The following is a 4,991-nucleotide window of genomic DNA, read 5'->3' on the forward strand; positions in this document are numbered from 1 at the left end:
AGTACAAACCATTTCAACGTAAGGGAACTGGAGGGCACGTGGTACTTTCTCAAGTCCCTGCTGCTTCCTGACAGGAGGGCCCAATGCTTCACACCCCTAGTGAAGGGCGGGTCTTGCCGGCCCCCTCAGAGTCAAGAAAACCCATGTTCACTTTCTCAAGACCACACATAACCAAGCTGCAAAGCAGGGCGGAATCTCGACTCTCCGGGTTCAAGTCATGTTGAGTTTACAATCTGCTGCTGTGGACACTGCAGGAAATGAGCCTGATTCGGGCTTTGACCTCGGGCTAGTTAGCATTAGCTAATTTCACTTCCCAGGACCAACTTCAAAGGCCTGCAAAGCCAGAGAAGGGAGAGGAGACGGAACACGCCCTCACCCCAGACCTGCTGCAAAAGCACGCGCTTCTCAGATGCATCCCAAGGTGCATAGCGGGTCCGACGCCTGTTCACGTCCACCGACCCGCAGGTCTTCTACGTGGCATCAGCCTCCTGGGCACTCTGGAGACAACAGGTAAAATGGCAAGTCCCCTCTGCAGCAAAGGCGAGGCGCAGGGACCACACGGAATCAAACTGACCTTTTTCTGACAGTCTCAAAACAGAAGGAAAATACTGTACAGCCAACGTCCCCTCACACAGGTTTACTCACCTGTGACTCACAGGCCATGACAGAAAACCAGGTTCTTATTGGTTCCTATTTTCCCTATCCAGGAAGCCTTTGGTTTTAATATATGAACTTGCCATTTTGTAAGCCAAAAACAGCCAATTAGCAGTTGTCTATGGTTCAACTGAATAAAATATGACCATGACCTTTTGTGAAACCATGAAGAAAAGGTGGGTATCTCAGTATGTGTTTCCAGACTGTGGCTTCGTTCCTGAAGCACTAACTCTTCTCACTCAGGATTTTAGACACTGAAGAATAAACATCAATATCCCACCAAGAAAACTGAAAGAATGAAATGATTTTGCATCCACCTTGGAGCCTTTTTAGAACAAGGCAGGACACAAACTTTTAAAAAGCTGCAGTTGTCCCTCCGTCTACACAGGGACATCAGTTCCAGGACACCCCGAGTTTACCCAAATCTACATGTCTGCAGGACCCGCGGCCACCCCGTGGAACTGCATGCAGGAAACGTCGGCCCTCCACAAAGCCAGGTTTTTTCAGTAAGGGTTTGGTTAGAAAAAAAATTAACGTAAGTGATCCTTCGAAGCTCAAACCCACGTCGTTCAGGGTCAGCTGCATTTACTACTTGTGTCAAAATCTGAGGCCTGAAAGCCATCATTCTCGATACCTTAACGTGACAGTTAACAAACTAACCGTTCTGATTAGAAAGAGGAAGAAAAAGCTTATTTTTAAGCCGACAATGAGAGCGGACGCTGCTACGGTGAACGGAGAACAGACGTAAGCAAGCACCAAGGCTGAGGTGACTGCCTGTGCTCAGACCCACTAAGGCCTGTTCCTCCACCTCCCTCTGCTCAAAGGGATAACTCCTTCTTCCCCACGACTAAAGGACCTTTTTAAAGATTCACGCGAGAAGTGCTATGAAAAGCTGAAAGGTCACAGATAACATTTTAAAAAACAACAGTAACACAAGCATTTAACAAGCCCATTGTGATGATAAAAAATGGTATTAGGTTGCTGGGTGCGGTGGCTCATGCCTGTAATCTCAGCACTTTGGGTGGCCGAGGTGGGTGCATCACCTGAGGTCAGGACTTTAAGACCAGCCTGGCCAACATGGTGAAACCCTGTCTCTAATGAAAATATGAAAATTAGCCGGGCATGGTGGCACGTGCCTGTAATCCCAGCTACTTGGGAGGCTGAGGGAGGAGAATCACTTGAACCCGGGAGGGAGAGGCTGCAGTGAGCTGAGATCATGCCATTGCACTTCAGCCTGGGTGACAAGTGTGAAACTCCATCTCAAAAAAAAAAAAAAAAAGTATTAAGTTTTCCTTCCAATGAACCTATCATTCAGCCACCGAGGTATCCTATAGGTGCTTATTCAGCCATGAGATACATCACAGGAGATGCAGGTGAACAGGACAGTCCCTCCCTGAAAGAGGGCTGCACCCCACGGCAGGCAGGCACACACTCCGAATGGAATCAGCGTAGTGAACAGATGCTGCTGGAGGTGGAACTGGCTTCACAGAGCACCCGCTCAAGTGTCTGAGAAATAAGGAGCTGTTGGTGGCATCAACTTCTGCGCCTGAGCTGGGGCGGTGGGGAGCCTGTCACCACCACCCGGGACAAAGACCCCCAGAACCATGCAATGAGCTTACAAGCTCCCCGAGGTGATGACTGAGCAATGCGCGTGGAGTGACATGAACATGCAGACGTGAGGGCCACACGTGGCGTTGGTTTTGTCCATTGACCTGAGCGGGCCCCGGGGTGCCCAGGTGACTGGTTCTGCATCATTTCTGTGTGAGATGCGTGTTTGCCTCTGGACCAAGTGGAGACTGAGTGGAGACCCATCCTTGCCAGCATGAGGGGCACCACCCTGTCCACCCAGGGCTCCAGGGCCCAAGTAAAACAGCAAGGCGGGGAAGGCTGGGCTCGCTCCGCCTGTCTGGCTGCAGGCCAGTGACATCCGTCTTCTGCCCCCAGCGCTCCTGGGTCTCAGCTCCTCAGACCTGGGTAGGATCTGCATCCTCCACTTCTCAAGACTTCCAGCCACGTCCTCCCAGGACTCTAGCTTGCAGGCAGTGGGTACTGGGGCTTCTTGGCCTCCGTAGCCCCTGCAGCAAGCCTCCCCCTGGACACACGCACACCGGGCTGGCTCTGTCTCTCTGGAGGGCCCTGACTAAAAGCCGCCCCTAGAAGTGGTCTTCAGAGTTTCCTTCTAGCCCCCAAGATCCCAGCGACCCTCCTACAACTCTAGGCAGAAAGGTGAATGGAGAACAGGTGAATGGAGACCAGTGGACTGAGGTGTGTGCCGAGGACACGCTGGGCCACGGTGCTGGGCAGGAGGGCACTAATGGTTTCACTAAGCAAAGAGTCAATGTCGCTTGCCACAGAAACGAGAACAGTAAAGATTCCTTCAAACAGAAATGAGTTGGTTTCATGATTTGCTCTTAATACATAAGAAATCATAAAAGTAGGCCTATTAAGAATTACATAAGTCTTTAGAGGCTCCTGAACTACTTCTGTCCCTTCGTGTTTTTATACAAAATAAGCCTGAGGTTAGAGAATAACGTCACTGGCCACAGCTGCGGCCATGCGAGGACATGAGGTCCTGGGGGTCCTGAGTCCTTTCCTGGCTATTTATGGAAATACGGGAGAAACCAGGTGGTCTGAGCGTGGACCTGGCCATGCCCCCAGGAGCCAAGGAAAGCACCCATCTGTCCACTCTTCCCTCCACCCCGCGGTTCCCTCCTACCCGGACACTGGGGCTGACGCGGCTCATGCACTCAGCAGCGCCATCATTAAACGTTTAGCTTCACATCACGAGGGCCTCCTCTGACCACCGCTGGACCTGCAGTCAGCACAAGTCTGCAGGACACGCATGGACAAGGCTGATGGATCACGGCCTCCCCTTAGGAAGGCGCCGGGCAAACAGAGACGCCAGGGATGGAGCAGCACTCACCGGGGGAGGCGAAGGCCGGCACCGGCTACCACCGAGGGCCTCCCTCCCCACCCCGAGGGCAGCCGTGATCACATTTCCCATCGCGCCAAGAGACCCCTGCATTGAGCACAAACCTTTCCAACCTTCGAATCAATGAAGAATCATAACACGGACATTCCCTCTATCCAAATGACCAGCCCACAAAACCGACATGCAATCATCATACACATTTCCCGTGGGAAAGTCAGTCTCAGTCCCTGGGGCCTCTCGGCAGGGGTGGGGGAGCATCATGGGGAGACGCCTCAGCCTGGCTCCTCCCGCCTCTGCCCCTCACCCCGCCTCTGCCCCTCACCCCGCCCCTCCCCACCCCCTACTAGCTTCAGAGGCTCCTTCCTCAAATTCTTTCCCCTTGATGAAGTCATCCATTCCTCAAATACAAAGCAATTAAAGGCATGAGGGCTCAAGAGAAAATCCACACCACGGCTTGTGTTTTAGATTCTCGTAAGTTTGAGAATAACCAAGCAAGAATCTTTGGCATCTGGACGTGGTCTGAAGGCATCTGAGCAAAACGCCTGGCCCTGGCCCGGAGTGGGCCATGGGTGTCTCGGACTTCTTTGTAACTCTGCACCAATTATTTGGAAACCATCACTAGCAGAATAGAACCATGTGAGTAGTTACTTTTCTGTTAAAAGTAGAAAAGACTCCCTCAAGGAACATCCTTCCAACAACGAGTTTCTACATCGAGCCTTTCAGGCACAGGCACGGCCCCCAGGCCCACCTCCCTCATCCTTGCATCATAAAGCGGCAAAGACAGTGTGGAATAAAGTAAGTGAAGGAGTCAGTCCCTCACAAAACGGGCTCCAGAAGCCACAGCCACTCTCCCAGTGTGGGAGCCAAGTTCAGGGGCCTGGAAACCCCAGTGTTCCCAGGGAGGAGATTGGAACAATGCCATTTGCCCCTAGTTTAGGGAGACAGCACCCCACATCCTCTGGTCTCAACAGAAGCGAGACTTCACACAAATGGTTAGAATGAATCCACCACACACAGAAAGTGGGCTAAGGGCTTACTAAGACACCCATTTAAATACCCAGCAAAAACACGTTAAAGGAACACACAGGTAAGTGAGGTTCTCCTATTATCCATGAAATATGTAGAAACAAATCCTGCAAACAATCTCTTTGCAATCAAAAGACCAATTCAGAGTTGCAGATTAAAAATCAAGATACAACTGAACCCTTCATAGATCAAGAACAAACCAAGTTCCATGGAAGTATAATCACGTCACCACCTCCCAGGTGAAGGAAGCAACAGTGGCCATCTGACCAGCTGTCCACTCGTGGGTCAGTGAACGAGACCATGTGGCCAGCTGTCCACTCGTGGGTCACGGACCAGCTGTCCACTTGTGGGTCGGTGAACGAGGCCATCTGACCAGCTG

Source organism: Hylobates moloch, unplaced genomic scaffold (assembly GCF_009828535.3).
Source record: "Hylobates moloch isolate HMO894 unplaced genomic scaffold, HMol_V3 SCAFFOLD_2, whole genome shotgun sequence".
Classification (NCBI taxonomy): Eukaryota; Metazoa; Chordata; class Mammalia; order Primates; family Hylobatidae; genus Hylobates; species Hylobates moloch.